At 37.8% G+C, this 24,210-nt stretch overlaps 1 pseudogene; it reads left to right on the forward strand.

Annotated features, from left to right (window-relative positions):
• The first annotated feature begins 6,707 nt into the window (after positions 1–6,707).
• On the forward strand, positions 6,708–13,279 carry LOC114639453 (annotated as a pseudogene).
• The last annotated feature ends 10,931 nt before the right edge of the window (positions 13,280–24,210 follow it).

The raw sequence follows: 24,210 nt of genomic DNA on the forward strand, positions 1-24,210 counted from the left end.
CTTCATCAGTGGCAAATCTTAGAAAGTAACTAGATCTGCTCTCAATTCATGAGGATACTATCATGTCCATAAACAACTGTTTTCTCACACTCTTTCTTGATATCTAACACTTATGAACTTGCTTCTCCTTCTTCTATAATGTTCCCTGAACTTTGGCTAGAGTATACTTGCTCCTTCCAGAACAGTCATGGGGAACATGAGATTTGAAAAGAAGGATAATGTTAGGTAGAGATCCAGGACTATAGATTCATTTCAGGAATAAAATTTTTCCCCCACTGATGTTTACATATTGTTTAGCTAGCTAATAAAGATATCCCTGAAAGCAAAGCTTGAGCAAACATTCACTTTGATCCCCTTATCTGAGTTCAGATCTCAGCACTTCCATGTCCTTGTAGTCTTCTTTGCTATGGAGGACACAACCTCATAGGCATTATTTTCTGCATGCAGTTTTCTGCACCAACATAACTACGTTTTGACAGAATTTATGTCTGAGAAAGGAACTACAAACTATTTGATCCTGGCAAGCATGTGATATATATGTTTCATTAATGACTGAGTACAGCATAGAAACTAGTTCTCTGCGTTCTGATCAGGTATGAGTTTTTCTATTAATATTCATCCACTGTGAGGGTACACACACACATGCAGAGAGAGAGAGAGAGAGAGAGAGAGAGAGAGAGAGAGAGAGAGAGTCACAGACACAAAGTTTCTCAGATAAAGATTGAAAGCTTCCCTCATTTATAGGTGTAGAAATGGGTGTGTAGAAGACTACTTTATATTGCATATTTAAAAACTCATAGGGGTAGGTTTATCCAGAGCCTTAAGAGCCCCACAGCCATGGAATCATGGCAAAATTTATAGTACCAGGCACAATTTCCTCTTCAGTGGCTCTGGTCTTACGTGCAATCAGAAAATGGTTAGTTACCCCTATCACACTTACCCCAATATTGGGCCCATTCCTTACAGCTCCCTTATAACATTTCCTAAATATCCTTACTACTAGTTAGCCCTCCTTCTCACTGCTTCCACTCATCTACTTTCCCACCTTCTTCACTATTTGAAGCACAACCTGTTGTTCCCTTTTCTCCCCTTGTATAACACTTCTTTTAAACTATTATTTACTTTAAAAATATGGAATAGTGAGCACAGGCCTTTGGGAAGGCCTACTTAAAATAAACTATATAAATTTCATGGAAAATACTTACTGGCATTTCTAGTTTGCACTTCTCCAGAAGCAATTCAGATCACAACATCAACATTAATATGAATAAAACGAATGCATATTTTGCTAGATGCAGGTAGCAAGGTTGGGTTGTCTCAGGAATACACGGGAGATATGAGCAATACCTGAAGAATTAGATTAACATGGGGGATAAGGCCAATGACACTGAAAACAAGAGCACTTGGTTCACAGTCCTCAGCTGGGACCTCAACTTGTAAGACTGTGAATGAAATGCCTGTCCATTTGCAGAATCAGCTGATAACTGTGGATGCTCTTTAGAAAGAAAATGTCTGTAGACTGATGGGTACACCTGCCTCCTCTCTCTGAAACTAATCTTGCAAAGTCTCTCCCTGATTTGCTTTTCCTTAGGGCAATTATTTTAGAAAACTTGTGAATTCTTTCTCAGACAATGTGATATCTAAATACTAATATGTATCCTGCCAATTTTACAAGCCTGATCACAATTTCTCAAGGGTATATAAAATTATCCCTTTGAAAGTCAATCATCAGGAGAGAGTTCCTGTCCCAAAGCTTGCTGGGAGGTTAGAATTTGATGGATCAACTCGTTTCTACAATGATACAACAGCCCTATGCTACTATAATTCAAGTTTTTGCTTGGCCTTTAGGAAAGACTGATTCACAAAAAAGCTCCCTCCTACCTTAAATCACTGACTCTGTAGTTAGTAGGGATTACATTTTTATTTCCCTAATGTACTATCCTTGAATAAGATCCTCTTGCTTGCTTAAATTAGTCAAATGTAGTTTAATCTGTGTCATTTAACTAGTATATTTAGTAGTTAAATATTTCTAAATATGATTCATTGTTACAACTCAGATTCTAATCCAGGCAATAAAACCCTACACACTGTGCCTTATATGTCTATAGAAAGTTGCCTGACTACTTTCATTTTATATAAAAATTTATTAAAATGATATTTATCCAATTGAGTTTTCAAATAAATTGAGCAAAATACTGAAATGCTGGTCAAGCAAATTATGATTATCAATGTATTTTGAAATTAATATAAACAATACAAATTAATAAATAGCAAACTATGCAATATTTAAATGAGATCCATTTTCTAGATTTTGAAAGTAATTGTATCAAAATTTCTTTGAAGTAAATAAAGACTCATATCCAGGTACTTTGATGGAATTGATTCTAAAGAATACTAAAATTTCACCACAATGAAGCCCCAGAAAACATCATTTCTCTTTTGGTAAGTGGGATGATAAACTCATGGAAATCAAATGAGTTATTATTAACAGTTCTATTTATCTTAGAGAAAGAAAAATCTTGTGTTTGATTGGGTTCCTATGTGTCTATGATGAGTGCCTGCAGTTATCATGGTTCTAGGGTCTGTGAAGGTCAGAAGGAAATTGCTTCTTCACTTTTCACCTAATCTGAGAGCAGGTTTCTGGTTTTTCCCAGCTGTATTTTACATATTGAGCTAAATAGCCCTCGTATTGCTATTATTAGAATGTTGGGAGTGTAAAGAATTATTTTCATGTTTAGTATTACTGGATTTTAGGCATGTGAACTCAGGAACTCACACTTGTACAGGAAGCGTTATATTTACAGAACCATCTCGTTACATCCCAGAAGATTATTTTAAAGGACACCACAAATGTATCTCTGAATATTTTCACTCATAAAATGAATACGTGGTTCAGATAAACCTTGTAGTGAATAAATTGTCAACCCACACACATAACCGTGCACAGCCTTATGAGCTAGGCTTAGATACCTTAAAATATTCCTTTTATATTGCTTGCTGCTCACTATTATTTTGACTCTTTGAAATATATATATTCTATCATATTATGTAATATATTATAGATAGATAGATATAGATAGATAGATAGATTACAGATATATTTTATATCTGTGCATGTGTTTGTGTGTCCATGCAAATGTTCGTTTATGTGTATATATGCATTGAGAGAGAGAGAAAGAGAGAGACAGAGAGAGAGAGAGAGAGAGAGAGAGAGAGAGAGAGAGAGAGAAGTAAATGCACACTATAGCAAAGGGAAGAAACAGCTAAGGAAAATTGCATTACTTTCCTGCTAAGTGCAATGATGAACTCCAGGAAACCAAAGAAGTTATTATTAAAAAACACAAGATAAGCAGTTTTGATAACAAGCAGCTGTGTAAATCTTTAATGCTTTCCCTAGCTTTGCAGGGTGGATTCAGCCTCAGCTCCCAGCAGTGTGGGGGAAGGGTGCCCCAGATTTTCTTCCTTTGTTCAATATCTGCAGCTCTCTGCAATGAGTGGTGGTGACTCTCAACTGTCAGAAATCTATATATGCACATATCTTACCTCCAAAAAGCCAAGTGTGCTACCTCCCCTTGAGGGGAGTGGCTTACTGTTGAAGGAAGGAAACATGCAGCCAGAAGCACAGGAGAACACACAGAGGATTATTGTCAGTGTCTGTCTTAGTTCTGCATCCTGTGGTTGAAAATCTTTACTATTTATCTCTGAAAAAGTGAATTCAGGAATGCCTTCTCCTGGGGGTTTTTAAACTTAGTGATTATGCTCTGATATTCTCAAACGGTCTCATATTTCACCTGTTCTATATTTTTTGGACTATGCTAAACTCTAACAGAGTCATAATCAAATAGGAATAGTAGAAAACAGCACCACGATTTTCTTTTGTGCTGGAAAAAGAGCTTAGTGCAAAGGAACCCTCCCTTCTGTGACTTCGAAAATGATACCCTTGACAATTATAGACTCAGTTATTTCAGAAATTTCAATATTTGTTATGTAAAGGCTAACTGAATGGTTCTCATCCAGATCAATCTGGGAAAATGAGTTTTTAATAATTAGAATAGCCATGTAGAATGGCACACACCTGCCTTAATATTATTTGGAAGACAGAGCCAAGAATTTCCCACATTCAATGCTGTACCTCACATTTTACTCCTTGACAACCCGCCTCCATCTGTCTGTCTCTGTCTCTGTCTCATCATTTATTCATCATTAAGAAACAAAGACTCTTTCTGCTTAGCTTTCTATGGTTTTGCATGTCTATGTAATGTAATTATCTGTCCTCTTACAGTTCTCTCTCTCTCTCTCTCTGTGTCTCTCTGTCACTGTCTCTGTCTCTCTGTCTCCATGTCTCTGTCTCTCTGTCTCCCTGTCTCTGTCTCTCTGTCTCTATCTCTCTCTCTCTTTCTCTCTCTCTCTCTCACACACACACACACACATACACACAAAGCTTTTAATAAAAATTTTACCTGAGATTAGCTTTGCTTTTTTTAACTTGATAGTTTTCATATGTAATTATTTCAATAAAATTTAGAATCATAGAATGTTTGCACTTGGAGGAAACCCAGAGTAAATATGGCTTTGATTTTTCATATTTTAATATGCATAAAGTCTCCTGGGAGTACATTTGGATTGGATTCCAGAACAGATTCCCCATGCAAGCCAGCATAGCATAGCATTACTTGGTTGCATATTACATGGCATAAGGGTTTCTGAGAAGCTTTCAGAGAGCCCGGCCTAAGAGATGCTGAATGCACAATGTTTTTCTTTGGTGGATGAACCCTGAGCACACAATCTAATTTAGGAACATACAGCTAATCTGAGAGCGAGGATTGAAGCAGGACTCTGATTTGCCAAGTGTATCATTTCACAATATTTCCCAAAATCTGAAAATAAGAGTTCTATTATTCTAAACGCCATAGAGTGATAGATCCACATGACAGGATTTTTTCTGAAGACTGTGAAGCAATAGAGAGCCCTCTGGACATGTGGGAACACTGGCATTAATTACCAAGTGCTAATTACTAGCATCACACATTGAATCCTGCAGTAGATTATCCTCAAACTGATTATAGAAAATCTTAAAAAGCCTTGATTTACATTCTTGGAAAACATTAAGATATCAGCTGTGTTATCTCTACAGAGGACAATGTATTAGCATAACATTAACGAATGCTACTCTATTCAATTAGTCTTAAAAGAATTTAACATCTGTACTGATACAGGGAGCAAAACTGAACTAAATTTTAGAAAATACACTTCAGCATAAAAGTAGAGTTCTGTCATTTTGAGGGAGAGAACAAAAATGACAAGTCCCCAGAGTCCAATTAGAAGCATATAATGGTAAAAAGATGGAAGGCTCTCAGGTACTATGAAATGATGAAAGTTGGAGTTTCTATTTTTTACACTGTGTGTGTGTGTCTGTGTGTTTGAGGGGCAAAATTTTTCATTGTCTTTTCTAACTTCTTTATATTTCCCACTGATACGTTTTAAAGAATCAGTATATATATTATATTTTCTGGTACTCTCGGCTTCCCATAGGAAATACAGTGTTTTGTACAGATACTGCTTGACAAGTTGACAGTGGACATTCATTTTGCAATTGTTACAGCTGACAATGGTAACATGGCAATGATATAAAAACAATGAACAAATGTCATTTTAGTGAATCAATCTCTTACCAAAAAAGAAAAAAAAAAGACCTTAAAGATACTATTGTAGTGATTGTTTATAAAATTAGAATACAAGTCAGAATATAATATTTAACCATGCTGATACCATGTTTTTGCAGGATATATGTCAATTTAAATCAATAAAAACATGAACATTTTTAGTGAGAAGATCTTGTTCTTCGTAAGAAGTCAACTCACTTGTTAACCAGCTTATGGAAAAAACATTCTTGGAAAATCGTGTTTGAAATTTGTGAATACTATAATATCACATTCTTATAAATTATGGTTTATTTTCCTTTCTATCACTAATATGAGTCTATGTTTTATATAGTATTGGGAAGTCTGAGTTTATCCTTTATTGTTTTTGAAACGATGATAGAAACATATAGGAGTATTGCTGGTGTACTGTAGAGAGCTGCAGTGAGCGGTGACAGCATTCACCATTACAAGATGGTGCTGGCAACCAGTGCTCTCCCAAGTTTACAGGTGAACTGCGCAAGTGCAAGTGGTGAACACACGCCAAATCACGGCCCATCCCGGGGCGTAATATGCGTTCCTGAGCAAGCAGCCAAACAGAAATAAACACGCCACTCCAGGGTGTATATAAGCAGTGCCTTTTTGGGGTCCGGGGTCTTCCTCTTCACATCGCAATAAACGCTTGCTGAGGAAGGATCCTGGTGTCCACGTGCGTTCTTGCTGGTGAGATGATTGCGCGGGTCACAGCTGGTGCCAAAACCCGGGAACCCACCATCGCCGGCACAGAGCAGACCCCCGTTCGAGGGGAGGATTCAGAACTGCAGGACGAAGGTAAGCTCTGAGAGGTATGTTTGGTCTTGATCTATCTCATCTCTCTCCCCAATTACTAGGTGTTGTAGAGGCTCTCATTGTTGCTGTGGCAGCGCTCATTGTCTTCCTTTTGGTTTCGTTTTGTTTCCACCTATTCTCTTGCTAAATTCTGCTGCTGTTAGGCATGGTTAGTCGGACGTAGATAAGCCGAGGTGCCCCTCACCGTGTGTCAGATTCTCTTGTAGATAAGAGAGCAACATGGGAGCTTCTCATTCGGTGATCACGGCGCTTCAGTTGCTCTTGCGACAGCATGAATTAAAAGTCTCTACAAAAACATTAGAGGGGTTTGTGAAGGAGGTCGACCACGTGGCGCCCTGGTATATATGCTCAGGGTCACTAACGCTCGCCTCCTGGGACAAATTGGAAGGCGATTTAATTAGGGAACAACAGAATGGAAAATTGAAGCCTGGGACTGGGCCGCTGTGGAGGCTAGTAAGATCGTGCCTACAAGATGAGAAATGCTGCCCAACTATCGTGGCAGGTCAGGGAGTGCTAGAGGAGTTACAAGACAGCATGTCAGAAACAGAGCGGGATAAGAGGTTAGGAGCTCAGAAAGAAAAAAGAAAAGGCATGCCTAAGAAAAAAGACCCTTCCAAAGATGCTCAGTCCGCGGAAGCGAAAGATAAGGGAAAGGACGCCCTGAGAGAGAAGCGCACGAAGGGAGAAGAGGCCTCAGAAATGAAATCTCTTTATCCGGTAAAGGAACTGGAGGCCTTGGGGCTTGATAGCTCTGAGTCAGAGGAGCTAAGTCCCTCCAAGGAAGAGGACTTAGATGAAGAAGCAGCCCGCTATGAGGAGGAAAGATACCATCCAGATGGGAGGCCACCACCGCCTAATCGAAAACAAAAGAAGGTGGGAAATAGGAACCGCGCGGCTCCCCAGCCCGCGGTGATCTCCCAGGCAGCAGTTCCGGCTGTATTCCCCAGTGCTCCTCCACCCTACGCGGACGGGTGCTGTTCGGACTGCTTCCTTTCAAAGGAAGATAAAAGAAAGATGTTACAAACCTTTCCGGTGTTTGAGGCTGCAGAGGGAGGTCATGTCCATGCACCGGTACAATATACTCCTATTAAAGAACTTGCTGAATCAGTTCAGAAGTATGGGTTTGATGCCAATTTCACAGTCATGCAGCTCGAGAGACTTGCTGCTATGGCAATGACTCCGAATGATTGGCAAAATACAGTAAAAGCTGCCCTCCATAACATGGGAAAATATATGGAGTGGGAAGCCTTGTGGCATGATGCTTCTCAGACACAGGCAAAAGCCAACGCTAACGCCGAAGGCAATCAATGGCAATGGACATTTGACCTGCTAACAGGGCAGGGACAGTTTGTTAATGATCAGACAAACTACGATTGGGGAACATATGGCCAGATCTTCGCTGCTGCTATTAAAACATGGAAAGCCCTCTCAAAGAAGGGAGAGGCTGGGGGAAATTTAACGAAAATATTGCAAGACCCCCAAGAGCCATTCTCAGACTTTGTGGCTAGAATGACAGAAGCAGCAGGCAGAATTTTTGGAGACCCGGAGGGAGATAAACCACTGATAGAACAACTGGTGTATGAAAATGCTTCGCCAGAATGCAAGGCAGTAATTACCCCTAGAAGAAGCAAAGGGTTGACAGATTGGATAAAGGTATGTCGAGGACTTGGAGGCCCACTGACCAATGTTGGCCTCGCAGCAGCTATTTTGCAAAGCCAAAACCGTTCAAGTCCTGGCGGCTGTAAAGTATGCTATAACTGTGGCAAACCAGGTCATTTGAAACGAGAGTGTCGTGCTTCTACGTAAAAAAGAACCCCAGGGCTTTGTACCAAATGCAGGAAGGGTTATCACTGGGCTAATGAGTGTCGCTCAGTCAGAGATATTCAAGGAAAGCTTATTCAACATGATTACCTACCATCGGGAAGAGATGAAGGTACTCCAAAAAACGGATTTCCGGGCCCCAGGTCCCAGGGCCCCAAAAAATATGGGACACAAGCCTGCAGCCAGGGACACCTCTAGCTGTAGAGCTACAAGAAGCTCCACAGGATTGGACCTCCGTTCCACCTCCCAATTCTTACTAATGTCACATGTGGGCACGCAGCTTGTCTCAGTTCATTTCAAAGGCCCCCTGCCTGAGGGAAGTGTCGGCCTTATTCTACGTTGCTCCTCTCAAACATTGACAGGGCCCGTGGTTCACCCTGGAGTGATAGACCAAGATTATACAGGGGAACTTCGGGTTCTCTGTTCTTGTCCACAAGGCATATTCTCTATTTCCCCTGGGGATAGGATTGCTCAATTCGTTGTTCTCCCAAGTTTGCATGATTGTTTCCATCAACCGGGGTGCCTAAAGGCACCAATGCGTTTGGTTCTTCAGGAACTGACTTCGCTCACTTGGTAGTTGATCTTAAAGCTAGACCCACTTTACAACTAATGATAGAGGGGAAGAATTTTGTAGGAATTTTAGACACAGGAGCTGATAAAAGTATTATTTCCTCCAACTGGTGGCCTAAGGCGTGGCCTGTTACACAATCATCCCACTCCTTACAAGGATTGGGATATGAGGCCAGCTCTGTAGTCAGTTCACACTCCTTGACTTGGCAGACACTAGAGGGTCAGACAGGAAACTTTATACATTATGTGCTTCCTCTCCTCGTTAACCTCTGAGGAAGAGACATTTTGCAAGACTTGGGACTGACATTGACTAATGAGTATTCACAACAAGCCATAGAAATTATGAAAAGGATGGGATATAAGGAAGGAAAAGGCCTTGGCAGAAAAGAACAAGGAAGATTAAACCCAATCTCACAAGAAAGTAATACAGGAAGACAAGGTCTGGGTTTTCCCTAGTTGCCATTGAGGGCTCTATGCCCATACCCTGGCTTACAGAGGAGGCCGTGTGGGTTCCTCAATGGCCCTTATCCTCTGAAAAATTGGGGGCCACTACTAAATTAATTGAAGAGCAAGTTAAAAATGGCCATTTAGAACCCTCTACTTCCCCTTGGACCACGCCCATTTTTGTCATAAAAAAGAAATCAGGAAAATGGAGACTTCTCCATGATTTAAGAGCCATTAATGCGCAGATGCGATTGTTTGGTTCGGTGCAAAGAGGTTTACCCTTGCTTTCTGCCTTACCTAGACAATGGAGGATAATAATTATAGATATTAAAGACTGCTTCTTCTCCATTCCCCTACACCCACAACATAGACAGAGATTTGCATTTACATTACCTGCTATTAATCACCTTGAACCTGATAAGAGATATCATTGGAAAGTTTTGCTCAAGGCATGGCCAATAGTCCTACTATGTGTCAACTGTATGTACAAATGGCCCTCGAACCCGTTAGGAAACAATTTCCTTCCCTGCTCTTGATTCATTATATGGATGATATTCTTATGTGCCATAAAGAATTGACCATTTTGCAGAACTCGTACCCTTTATTAATTGCTACATTAGGACAGCGGGGTCTGCATATTGCCACAGAGAAGGTTCAAATTTCAGAAACTGGTTCCTTTTTAGGGACAGTTATTTACCCTGAGAAAATAGTTCCTCAAAAATTAGAAATTCGCAGAGATCATTTACATACCTTAAATGATTTTCAAAAATTATTAGGTGATATAAATTGGTTAAGACCATTTTTGAAAATCCCCTCTGCTGAATTGAAGCCTTTGTTTGACATTTTGGAAGGAGATTCTCACATTTCCTCGCCAAGAGCACTAACACCGGCTGCAAGCCGTGCCCTGCAAATGGTAGAGGATACCTTGCAGGAGGCCCAGCTAAAATGCATTGACGAGACCAAAACTTTTAATTTGTGTGTCTTTAAAACCAAACATTTACCAACTTTTCTGTTTTGGCAGGACAGGCCCTTATTATGGATCCATCCTAATGCATCCCCTGCAAAGATTATTGAATGGTATCCAGATGCAGTCGCTCAGCTTGCCCTTCGGGGATTAAAAGCAGCTATTACCCATTTTGGGAGGGAGCCTAAGGTTCTTATAGTACCTTACACTGCACATCAGGTTCAAATATTAACTGCTACCTCCGATGTTTGGGCGGTGTTAGTCACCTCCTTTAATGGCCAAATAGATAACCATTATCCTAAACATCCTATTTTACAATTTGTCTTGAGTCAGGCTGTTGTCTTCCCATGTATTTTATCTCAAGAACCACTCCCAGATGGGGTAGTGCTATATACAGATGGGTCAAAAACAGGAGTAGGCGCTTATGTGGTTGATGATAGAGTTACATCTAAACAATATAATGAAGCTTCACCTCAAATTGTGGAATGCTTAGTGGTACTGGAAGTCTTAGAAACCTTTCCTGGCCCCTTAAATATTGTATCTGATTCCCTTTATGTGGTAAATGGAGTTAAAGTCTTGGAAGTTGCTGGATTAATTAGGCCCTCTAGCAGGCTTGTAGAAGTTTTTCAAAGGATTCAATCTACCTTGGTCAATAGAAGATATCCTGTTTTTATTACACATATTAGGGCTCACCCAGGTCTACCAGGTCCAATGTCTCACGGAAATGACCTGGCAGATCGAGCCACAAAGTTGGTTGCTATCGTACTATCCTCAAAATTGGATTTGGCCAAAGATTTTCATAAAAAATTTCATGTGACAGCAGAGACGTTACGTCGTCGATTTGATATAACTAGAAAAGAAGCTAGAGATATAGTTACTCAATGTCAGAATTGCTGTCAATTTTTACCCGTGCCTCATGTGGGAATTAATCCACAAGGAATTCGGCCATTGCAGATTTGGCAAATGGATGTTACCCATATTCCATCCTTTGGGAGACTTCAGTATTTACATGTTTCTATTGACACCTGTTCTGGAATCATTTTTGCCTCCCCGTTATCGGGAGAAAAGGCAGCACATGTTATCCAACATTGCCTTGAGGCCTGAAGTGCCTGGGGAAAGCGTAAAATTCTCAAAACTGATAATGGACCAGCTTATGCTTCTCAAAAGTTTGGACAATTTTGTAGCCAAATGGAGGTGACCCACCTGACGGGCCTTCCATACAATCCTCAAGGACAAGGCATCATAGAACAGGCTCATCACACTCTAAAATCTTATCTAATAAAACAAAAAGGGGGAGTCGAGGAGGCTCTACCCTTAGTGCCACAAGTAACCGTTTCTATAGCACTCTTTACTCTTAATTTTTTAAATTTGGACAGTCAGGGCCATTCGGCTGCTGACTGTCATTGCTTAGAGCCTGATAGCCCAAAGGAGATGGTCAAGTGGAAAGATGTCTTGACTGGCCAATGGAAAGGCCAGGATCCTATTTTAATAAGATCCAGGGGAGCTGTTTGTGCTTTTCCACAGGAAGAAGACAATCCATTTTGGCTACCAGAGCGACTGACGTGACGACTCGTGGCATCTGAAGATGACCCCCTGAAGGATTCATCTGCAGACGTTTTCAGTCCTTACTTGGATCCTCCAGCTTTGGGTTCCTAGTATATGGGGGGAACAACGATGGGCTATATTATCTGCCTATCCAAAGCCTATGCCAATTAGAAATAATTCAGTTGTGTTCCCTAAGTTTTTTATAACTAATAAAACTGTGGATTTGCCATATCTCCCATATGACCCTATGTGGGCACCCTTAGGAGAGAATTGCTCCCTGGTAGAGAGAGGCTTTCTCTCTTTCCAATTTGAGAACAATGGAGATTGTATCAGGTTAGCAAGCCAGGCCTTGGGACTGTTTGATGATGAACAAGGAGGCTGGTTGCACATCACTCAGAATACCAGCAACACAGATATAACCATTACAAGCAAAACCTTTTGGCAAAAGGCAATTTGGATCAATGGTACCTTTATATTGCCTAAAGCCACTTATAAGGAAGGTCCTCCTCAACCTAGGATAGCTCCCCATTGTAGTTTAGATAATGAAGAAAACATTCCTCCTTGGTCTGATTGTCAATCCCCTCTTACTATTTGGGCAAACCAGGATAAGACCTTTTCCTTCTCCCCTAATATAAGGTTTGACCCAGGGGGAAAAGAGGATATGAAACAGGGGATGTTCATTGAAGATTTCAGGATACATCCTTTCCATAAATGGTTACTCTGTGGAGTTAATGGTAGTTGCACAGATCTCAGCTCGTTGGTCTTTATTCAGGGTGGAACCACAGGGAAGGCCATCTTTAATGGCACTTCCAAATTTTATCAGTATCATAAGATAGCAACCCGGGGAACTGATGGAACCTCGGGAATACACAATAATTCTACTATAGAAATTACTGGGGTTGATAAAATTCAAGAGCAAATTGACTTTTCACCTACCCCGGTGTCTGTTTTTCCCCCCTTCCTGTTTATTCTTTCAAATTCTTCATTTGAAAATTGCACTAATGGTTCCTGCATAATGTCTCAGTGTTGGGATGCCGAACAAGCAAGGCATGCCATGATTGCTAGAGTACCAAGATGGGTCCCCGTTCCCGTGGAAACCCCATCTACTCTGTCATTATTCAGACTAAAAAGAGATTTTGGGATAACTGCAGCTGTTATAACGGCGATTTCCATTAGCGCGGTTGCAGCTACTGCCGCCGGGATCACCATGTCAACCACAGTCCAATCAGGTGCAGTTTTAGATCAACTATCCGCAACAGTGGCAGACGCAGTTGACCATCATACTTCTGCTAGTGCCCAGTTAAAAGGCGAGTTGATGGTGGTCAATCAGCGCATTGATTTAGTAGAAGAAAGATTGGATATTCTCTTCTCATTAGCCCAATTGGGGTGCGAAAGAAGGTTAGGCGCCCTGAGCATTACCAGTGTGCAATACGATAATTACACATGAGCAGCTAATTTGTCTAGAAAATTATCTTTATATCTTGCAGGAAATTGGTCTGAAGGATTTGATGAGACCCTTGAATTATTGCGAGTGGCAGTGGTAGCTATCAACTCGACATGAGTGGACCTATCACTGACTGAAGGACTCTCCTCCTGGATTTCTTCGGCCTTCTCCTTCTTTAAAGAGTGGGTGGGAGTAGGCCTGTTTGGTGCAGCCCTATGTTGCAGATTAGTGTTCATGCTATGGTTGGTCTGCAAACTCAGAGCTCAACAAAAACGTGACAAGGTTGTTATTGGCGAAGCACTTGCGGCCCTAGAACAAGGTTCATCTCCCGAAATCTGGTTGTCTATGTTAAGGAAATAGCCAGCAAACAGATCCCTCAGCCGTTGCACCCCAAGGGATCAGCCCATTGCACTGGGTCGGTGAGGGGTCTTGGCCTGGCTGGTCCTTGTCTGTGTAGCTCTGGTACCTGAATATTGAGGCAAACAGCCCTTGCACCCCTGGGAGATGGCTCCATTGCACAGGGACGGGTGTTTGCATCTCTTTCTGTTTCCCCTAGCCCTTGCACCCAGAGGACTTGTTTCCATTGCACCTGGTAGGGTAGGGGAGACTGTATTAAACTATCAGTCCTTGATCGCTTATTCCTCCAAGATGGAGTTTGCTTGATCGGGCTTGAGATTGAGTCATGATTGGTACCATGCCAGATAGGCCAAGGGCAGCTCCGTCTTAATAAAACAAAAAGGGGGAGATGTAGAGAGCCATGGTGAGCGGTGACAGCATTTGCCATTACAAGATGGCGCTGGTATCCGGTGCTCTCCCAAGTTTACAGGTGAACTGCGTAAGTGCAAGTGGTGAACGTGCGCCAAATCACCGCCCATCCCGGGGCGTAATATACGTTCCTGAGAAAGCAGCCAAACAGAAATGAACACGCCGCTCCAGGGTGTATATAAGCAGTGCCTTTTTGGGGCCCGGGGTCTTCCTCTTCACATCGCAATAAATGCTTGCTGCAGAAGGATCCTGGTGTCCGTGTGCGTTCTTGCTGGCGAGACGATTGCGTGGGTCACAGTGTACTGCATTGCACTGTTAAGTAATGATCTCAAGCTTATGTTCATATGTGGCAAGAGATCACTGAAAATTCCATGTGGATTTTATTGTAAGCAAAGTTTTTTAATATGGATAAATGTAGTAGGAGGTAACTATAATCAACCAGTTTTGTTGACAGTTATGTGTTTTCAAGTTCTCTTTACATACTCATCTCTATTTTTTTAGTAACAATAAAAACTTGAAGAAGATCAATGGCTTGTGTAGATACTATTTTTTTTAAATCAAGGTATAAAAATGAGCTTTGTCAAATATGACTTAAGAGACCTTAAAAAATGCATTCTTTCTTAGAGCTATTTAACATTTTATAGACAACAGAACACAACTGACTCTTTGGGTCCTCAGTGGTGCATGTCATGTAAGGAACTTCACAAACATGAATTATTTTCTATTTGCTATTTATAGTCTAGTCTTTAAACATCTTAAAAATTACAATATGCTGGTCCATGAACATATATTGCACCCTCTTTGTTATTCACCCTTGCTCCTTTTCTTCCTTCCATTCTTGATAATTTCATGCTCTTGAAGCTATGCTTGCCCAAAACATTGTCTGAAATCCTCTCATTTATTACACCAAAGTACTGATATTAAAGTGTGAACCACTATTTCTGACTTTGTAGAACTTATTTTGAAAAATCTAAAACCAAATTACATCTCAGTTTCCTATGCATGCAAGATATTTCCATAGATTTGAACTTTTAACCCTTTTTATTTACAATGTTCAAATTATTGATTTAGTGAGCTAGAAAAATAAAAATTTGAGCAGATGGTTTGGAGCTAGATTCTGATCTGAGAGTAAGGTTTTCTTATTTTGTTTTTAATTTTTTGTTTGTTTGTTTTATTTCTTGGCAGATTAAGAGTCTAATCACATGTTCTAAGTCTAGGCCAAGTAATATAAATAAAGAATAATGTGATTTGAGTAATTATAAAAGGTAATCTAAATGTATTATGATTTTGAATGTTAATGTCAACATTTTTATACACAAGAAAACAAGTTAATGGAAATATAAATCATAAGAACAAAAATAGATTGTGTTTTCAAAACATGCTACTGGATGAAACCTTTCTGGATTGACATATATACACATAGGAGATGATTTAGTTTGTATATTTTACCTGCGAATGTATTAAGTTGATAATAATAAAACTATACTAAGAGTCAAAATGTTTAATTTATTATCACATAAGGATCGATATAGAGACAGCGAGTTTTATAGTATCCCCATAATTTCTATGCTGCAAATTGTGAAGGCAGATTCTTGAGAACATGTTTGAAAACTTTATTGTGAAAATTTAATAATGGATTTTTACATATAGTGAAGCTTCCCTTCCTGCTGAGACTAAATAAGAAGGATAAAATATTTTATTATTCTTGCTGTAAATGAGCTTCTTTATCAGGCAAAGATAGTATGTAAGAACTTGAAGGGTCTTATAAACAGGCACTTTTCTTCCTTGACTATGTCTGTCAATCATCTAAGGTCTCTTATTCTAGATTCTATTAGCTTTTCTTCCTTCTTCATGAACATAAGCAGATAAAGAAGGACTGTCACATTGCTATTTTTCTAATAAAGTACAATTGTGGAAAACAAGAGAACTTTCTAGAGCTTCAAGTATTTGTAATGTATTTAAATATTTCACTATCACTCTTTTTCTGTTTCCTCAACTCTTAGAGAAGCAAAGCTTATAGCAAGAAAGACAGAATTTATTTAATTGAGATGTGAGAGAGTTCACTAGCTAAAAGCCAGATAAGAGTTTCCTGAAACAGGTAAGTTAGTGGTTCTACCAGCAGTACTTTCATGGGATCTTCATTCAGCTGATATTTGAAGTCAAATGAAACACATCTAAGTAAATGTGGTTTGTGTCAAAAGACTCAGCTCCATAAATATCATTGAAAATTTTAACAGAGGGGCTATACAGACAGCTGTGTTTATGAGTGTTCTACCAGCCTCTTTATAGTGGTCTAATTGTTATGTTTTAAAATGTGATCTTTAGGCTTATTTAGTTAGGTATTTAGAATAGTATAGATTTGGTACTAACTTTAGATATTTCCTTATTTATTATATTGGTATGCTATCATTACATTTATTTATGTACTTATTTTTGTATATATGTATGTGATGGAGACAGGTATGCTAGCATCTCATTGTGAATATGAGGAGGTTGGAAAAAATATGGTGGTTGTTATACTTTATTCATAATTATTTCAGAGAAAGAGCACTAACCATCTTGGTAAAAACTCCTTTATCCACTGAGCTCTTTCACTGACCCTAATATTTTACTCTTCTACAGTACATCCTTCACTAGGCTCTTATCCAGAGGTTAGGCATGCCCCACTCAGTTGAGGAATGGGGCCACCCACCCATCTCCAAAATTTTAACCCTGAATTGCTCTTGTCTAAAGGAAATACAGGGACAAAAATTGGAGCAGAGACTGAAGGAAAGGCCATCCAGAGACTTTCCTACCTGGGAATCCATCCCACATGCAGACACCAAACCCAGACAGTGTTGCTGATGCTAAGAAGTGCTTGCTGAGAGGAGCCTAATACAGCTGTCTCCTGAGAGCCTCTGCCAGATCCTGACCAATACAGAAGCAGTTGCTCACAGTCAACCATCAGACTGAGCACAAAGATCCCAATGGAGGAGTTAGGGGATGGACTGAAGGAGCTGAAGGGGCCTAATTTCTCATCAATGGGAGGAGAGGTCCTTGTTCCTTTGAAGACTTGACTCCCCAGTGTAGAAGAATCCTAGGATGGTGAGGTTGTTGTGGGTAGGTGGGGAGCACACTCATAGAAACAGGGTAAGTGGGGAAAGGATAGGGGGCTTGCAGAGGGGAAAGGGGGAAAGGAGATGACATTTGAAATGTAAATAAATAAAATATCCAATTAAAAAAAAACTATTTCTGGACTGTTAAAATTGCCTATATATTGGCTTTGGTTTTGCACTGTATATATTGAAGTATTTAAAAGTAATGAATATATCGAATAGAATGTAGCCTGGATAATTTCTTAATATTTATAAAGTTGAATTAAGGTATACTTTCTGTTACACAGTCTTTTATCTTTATATATCTATATGTAGTTTCAGGGTTAAACCATTATAAGATCTGAATGTAACTTTGCTCAGTTCTCATGCACATTCTTTTTATTAATTTAATAGTGTGTCCATGTAATGAAAAACAATCTGAACTTTGGATTAATAACATTTTTATATGATTGATTCCTCAGTGTTAGTCAGGGTCAACATTATAAATCATTATGAGTATAAACATGAATGCTAATTTGAAGGCATTCATGAGTGTTACATGTTGATAGCTGTTTAGTGATTTCAAGTTAAGCTATAAATTAATTATGATAAACATTATTCCTTTCATAATTTATGTGGATATTTTTAAATAAATTCTGTACTTCTCTAGACTTATAAGTTTCAAGAAAGGTATGCATGTAGAACAGCAACTGGACAATATAAGCCTTATTATACATTTGCAGACTATTTGGTTGTAAAATAGGAATTTCACTAAGGTACTGGGTGGGAGAGGGAGGGGGTGGGGAAAAGGGAGACAGGATCATATATGTGAGGGGTGGAGAAGGGAGAGAAGCCCAGAACGTTCAGGAATGGAACTATGCAGCTGTGAGGGTAAAGGCAGGAGAAACCTCTAGAATATCCCCAGAAGCTGGAGTGTGACAGGCTACCAGGACTCGATGGGAATAACCTAAGCTGAAATGCCTAATAATGGTAAGATGGAACCTGAAGAGATCACCTCCAGTAGATAGACAGGGTTCCCAGTGAAAGGATGGAGTCACAAATCCAAGTTCAAATTTTTGACCCAGAATTATTCCTGACTAAAGGAAATACAGGGGGAAAACAACTGAAGCAGAGATTGAAGGAAAGGTCACCCATTCAGTGTCTAGTCTAACATGAGCTTTATCTCATGGGTGGGCAACAAATCCTGACACTATTATTGATGCCATGTTTGCTTGCTGACAGTAGCCTCTCATGGATCTCCTCTGAAAAACTCTACCAGCAGCTGACTGGAATAGACACATATACAGCAACCATTGTGATGAGGTTGGGGAACTCCTAGGGAAGAGTTAGGGCAAGGATTGAAGGAGTTGAAGGGGATGGCAACATCATAGGAAGATCTACATTATCAACTAACCTGGACCCCGGGGAGATCCCACAGACTTAGCCACCAACCAAACAGCATACACGGGCTGAACCACAGCCTCCAACACATGTGTACCAAACAACTGCATTGTCTGGCCTAAGTGGGACAGATATGCCTAATCCTGTAGAGATTTGATGCCCCAGCCAAGAGTGACCAAGTGGATGGGTAAGATAGGGGTGAGTGGGTGAGTGGGTCAATGTGATAAGAAGGTAAAGGGTATGATGGGGAGCTTCCTTTCCTAGGCAAAGGGGATGGAAAGTGGAGTGGAGAATTCTTAGAGAGGAGACTGGAACAGGGCAACATTGGAATGTAAATAAATGGAACTGTAAAAAAATTACGGAAAAAAATTACAAAAATATATAAATTTCACTAAATCTCTATCTCTACATACTTATTTGCTTATATAAGAGTTCAGTAAGATTTTCCAAGATGGAATTGCATGCATCCTCTCTGATAACCTTTAATGCTTACATCATGTATTGCAAAAATGATCCAGTGTCTTTTTTTTTTCAAGGAAAGATAAAAGAAAAGACATATGAATATCAAATTTATTTTAAAAAATCAAAGCAAAGCTATGAGTCATGGATAGGGAACCATTTCTTAACACATCATCACTACTTAGCAAAAAATAAAGAAGAGAGAAAATTTAAGTGGGGAGAGGAAGAATGAAAGAAAAAAAGAAAATAAATACAGAGAACTAGAGCTATAGCTAGAGAGGGTAAGCGAGCAAGTGCGAGAGAGAGACAGATTCAGATTTTGATACTTGTGGAAAAATAGAGATTCATCTAAAAAGTCAGGATTATAAGAAGATTCATAATGAATGTTAGGTAAGTTATGAGGTTGAAGGCTGAAATTTTTATAACCCATCTCTTTATGGAGTCTTACTATGAACATGAATTTCCACAATGTTACTTACAATTCTTTAGTTTTATTGTTTTTCATAGTAACAGATGATTATAATTTTTCACAAATGAAACTGAAAATAGCAAATGATTTTAAACACAAAATTATAGTGTTTTAAAATGGGTACTCAATTATAGTTATTGATCAGAGGTAAGATACAGAAAAATCATTTTTTCAGACAGAGTAAGATTATAAATAAATCAAAAAGACAATGAGCTGTTCAGAGGCCTCAGTCTCATAACTTAAAAGTAAAAAATTACTTTCATCAGCTAGTGCAAGACTATAAAATTAGCCATATATTTTGATTTATAAAAGGTATCACACAATTTTGTACTAGATCAACATTACACTTTTCTAGCATTAGTCCATTTACCTAAGTAACTGGGACAAAGCAATTGAATTAAGTTTTCAGAAATGAACAATCATATTTTCTATTGGCTTAATTAATGACTAGAAATTGAAATGTAGGTATGTGCATATTATCAGTGATATTATGATTATTAACAATTTAATAAATTAATGGACTTTTCCTTTTATATTATGGTGTCTAGTTTTGTGTTTTTTTTATTTGTTTGTCATATATGTTTATTATTTCTTTTCTTTCCTTTGTTATTCTGGCATTCTGATCTGTTGTTTTCTACATAGAAAACAAAAAAGGTGTATAAATTTGGGTGGTGGAGAAATTTGGAGGATCTGGGAGAAGTTTGAAGAGGAAATTCAAAATCAGAATTTAATACATGAATTTTTAAATAAAAATCAGAGACCATACAATTTACACTAATATTATAATAAAAAAAATCCCAAATCAGTTGTTCAGAATATTGGTGCATTATTTTATTACAAAATGTATAGTAAATATTAGTAGACATACAGTAACCAGGAGTTAGTAACTAAAAAAAAAAAAAAAAGGAATTTTTTTAAATGAGACAGAGTATAAGAACAAATGGCCATAGAAGCTATTTGAAGCAAAGGGAATGAAAGAACACAGAAGATAGAATAACTAAGAAGTGATTATGCAGTAATAGCATTTAACCTATATAAAATCACCAAGTATATGTTAAAATATGAAGCCAAAAGGAGATGAAGTGCAGTTTGTAGAAGTTTTCATTCTATTTGTCTCTTGAGTAGAATTTATCCAGTAGTCTATCATGTGTATCATTTAGCTTAATCATAAAATAAGTTAGGCATGGTATGTTAAGAGTTCATAGTTTTGGTTGTGTACTAATTAAATGTGAGATGAGCAAAAGTAAGCAGAAAAAGATGATTCTTAATTGTTTGTCCAGGTAGACTTATCTGATGAAAATATAATTTACATATCAAACAACATCTGTGAAATAATCAGCATGCTTTTTAAGAGAAAGTATATAGAAATAATATGTTTGCTAGATTTCAGTTGACTTCTTTAAATCAGGTCCATGTGCTTGAAGAAAAATATAACAGAAAACATATATTTGAAAGTTATAAAAAAGGCCATTGTTGAAATATTTATATTGATTATTTGGAAAATGTGATGTGCCTATGTATTATGAAGTGCAATAAATCAGTACAATAAATGTTCAAATACTAACATTCAGTAATTTAGTCAATATTATCTGAGGTTTTCTTACTGTCAGAAATAGTAAAGAGATAAGGAATTTGAAAGAAAATATCAACAAACAAACAAACAAACAACCATAGTTCAGAGAATACTATGGAGAAACAATGTCTTTTGTACACAGAACAGTTGCCTATACATTAGCACCCATTAACTCACAGATACTGCAGTTATTTGTAAAATAAATTCAAGATATCAAAAAAAATCAGCTTTGGGAGAGGGACCTTATGAATCCTTGTTGCTTTACAACTAGCTGAAAAGCTATGGAAAGAGGATGATTCCTGGAAAGAAGTGTCAGTCTTCTTTAAGGGTGTGACTTTTGATGGGCTAACTATATTCTCATAGGTTGTACCAAACATTTGAATATATAGTAAGCACTAATTAGACTTAGAAGATTATTTTCAAAAGTATTACATAACAGGTAGAAAGAGACATATATATATAGGAATTCAAAAGTGAGAAACAAAGATATTACCACTAGAACAAAGACATCAACTTTCAGCCCACTCGTAAACAGTTAATAAATAAATGGATGCTTAAAAAAATTAAGATGAGATAATACCTTATTAAAAGATAAAAATGTCAGAGCAGAGAAATCACAGTACCTGATATAAAAATGAAATTTTAAAAATCTAGGTTTGAATAGAGAAGGGTCACAAAGAAGAGCATATATTTAGAAACTATAATATACTGCTGGTAATATGGTACAGTCAGAAAAATAAAAGGCCTTCTCCAAGGTTATCACTATAAATTTGATCCCTAGACTCACATAGTGGAATAGTGGAAGGAAGTACAGATTGATCCAACCAATTATTTGACTTCTACATGTGTGCTATGAAATAAGTATATACTTCTGAGCACATGCTTGTATAAACCTGGACACACAAACACACACACAATACAACAAAGAGAGTACAAAATGCTCAAATTAAAATCTTAGATTATTTTTTTGAATAATCATTCTCAATCAAGACATGTTTCTTGACAGAATAACAGAGGAGCTGTGATAACACCAGCTAGTGTTCTGCCATCGTCACTCAGCTATCTAAAAATTTTAGGAGAAATCAACGACAGCATGGAGCAAAGATCAGAATATCAAATCACAAGAAAAATTGGAGAAATTTTACTGACTTGAAGGGAGTAAAAATTAAAACGTAAACGTCATGGTAATTATGTCTCGGAGAAATATGAGGCTTTCCTTAATAGCTCAGGTCACTGAAAGCCTTATTGAAATTGGTATTAGTATCACATAGGGCAATCACCATTCTGAGGCTGTGCTGTTGAGCATAAATACTGCATTTGCCAGATAAAAATTTAAATATGCATACAAAAGCATGTTAGAAAAACAAGAATATGTGGCCAATCCTCAATAAATTGTGGGTGGGGGAACTCAGAGATACTTAACAATTTAGTGTGTGTTTGAGAATGTTTGGACTTGAAATTCATTTCATAGGCTATAATCTACATTTATTTTAGATACTTCCAGGATAGGGATTGAAAATTAAAATAGTAAGGTTTTATTTCTACCAAAGATGCTGAATGTGGATGGTGTTGCTGACATGGCTGTCATTGAGCAAAGCTTGCAACATAACCTAAAACAGCACATAACCCACATCAAAAGCTGTTTCAAAATTTCTACAGTAAAGTTGCAAGTACTTATTATTCATTTAAGCTCTACAAATTACAAAAAAATCTTCATGTTATATATGACTGGACATTTAAAATTTCAACTATAGTAATTTTTAAAATGATATGTTGCATCAAAAGCTGTTTCAAAATTTCTACAGTAAAGTTGCAAGTACTTATTATTCATTTAAGCTCTACAAATTACAAAAAAAAATCTTCATGTTATATATGACTGGACATTTAAAATTTCAACTATAGTAATTTTTAAAATGATATGTTGCAGTACTTTTAGTATCTCGGTTGCTCTTTCACACAGGTTGAACGAATTCTTGTTTTTTGCAGACAGTTACATATTTTACTGATGTGCAAAAGTAATATAACAGTAACATAATAGTAACATTAAGAAACAATGTGAGTGTAAGAGCAAAATTGACAGGAGTGCTCAAAATGTTGGACTTAGAGAGTAATAAACACGATTTTATTGTTATAAAACTAATGAAGATATGACTGTCTTCCTGGCTTAAATGGTTTTAATCACCAAGAATCTGTCTTTTTTGGATGTGATTTGTCTACGTAACTTATTTTCATTAATAAACTTATACTATTGAAACATACATCATGTTGTCTGTTGGAAATATATAAATTGTATGTCTAATTGTGGGGAGTGAATAAAGTCCTGAGTGAAAGTATATTGTTGAAATAAGCTTATTTTGATATTAAGTACCCATGAGAATGGCAATGTCTTCCTTAGTGAGGATCTGAGAAATGATCAAACCTTTCTATGATCCAAGTAAAGATGTTATGTACAATTGACATATAACTGAAGCCAGTATATACAGAAACTGTAAAACCACAGAATTATTCTCAAAATTAGCCTACAGTGGCCTTCCAAAAAGATTACTTCCTGATGTCTTCATTGTTCAGCTGTAAGTTATAAACCTGCCAAGGTAACTACATTACCTTATAAACCCACTGAATTGCTAAGTGACTGATGCATCTTAATCAGAGTTACAAGGTTTCAGTTTTTCTGCATGTTTGCTTGTCCTTCATTCTCTTGTCACCATGGTCAGACAATTGCTAAACCAATGCAGGCCTTTCATTTTAAAGAAATGCTTATACAACTTAAAAGATTAGTACAATTTATTTTGTTTTTTCCTATTCTGAGAACGTGTCCATTCCTTGCTGATTTGTGAGATTGACTTCATTTGGTTAAATATCTAGTAAGGGTTTCAGCCTTTAAATACTTAATTTCAAAATTACACAGACATAACTCTGCATATTATGTGTTTAAGATTGTAATAAGATTTTAAGAGAAATTAAAGTCAATGAGAGCAAATAACAAATATTTAAGAGCCTTGGTAAAGAAAGAGTACACAATTTTAAGTAGATTTCAAGGACAAAAAATAGAATGTATTTCCTATAATAGAGTCAAGAAATACATTCCATCTCTTGAGAGTTGTATAGTCTTCCCAGAGACTTCAGAGCATACAGTGGCCTCAAAGTCCAGATGTTCATGTGTCTGATGGCATGGCAGGAAAAAAAGCTGAAA

This window comes from Grammomys surdaster, unplaced genomic scaffold (assembly GCF_004785775.1).
Source record: "Grammomys surdaster isolate TR1022 unplaced genomic scaffold, NIH_TR_1.0 125708, whole genome shotgun sequence".
In the NCBI taxonomy this organism is placed as follows: domain Eukaryota; kingdom Metazoa; phylum Chordata; class Mammalia; order Rodentia; family Muridae; genus Grammomys; species Grammomys surdaster.